Here is a 389-nt window from a genome sequence, read left to right on the forward strand (position 1 = left end):
CCTCACCAGAGAAAAACATTTACAACATTCCTGCACTTAACGTTCGAAACAAAAGGATAATAAATATAAATAATTTACCTTAAGAACTTCATGCACTCTCGAATTCATGCTGGACCACGAGCTTCAGTTTCTCCTGACACCAGAGAAAGCCTATAACAACGCTGAACGTCACTCAAAACAAAGAGGCCTTCAAAATTCCTTCACATCCAGAGACAGAAATCGGACACTCACCCGCGGCTGCTGATCCTTATGTCCAAATAACCGTCACAGAACGTAAAATCAGAACCAGAACCAGCTTATTCTTTGGCCCAACAAACCATGGGTATCAACAAAAATAACAGAGAGAGAGACAGAGAGAGAGAGAGAGAGAGAGAGACAGAGAGAGAGAG

The sequence above is a fragment of the Aplysia californica genome, unplaced genomic scaffold, assembly GCF_000002075.1.
Source record: "Aplysia californica isolate F4 #8 unplaced genomic scaffold, AplCal3.0 scaffold00054, whole genome shotgun sequence".
Lineage (NCBI taxonomy): Eukaryota > Metazoa > Mollusca > Gastropoda > Aplysiida > Aplysiidae > Aplysia > Aplysia californica.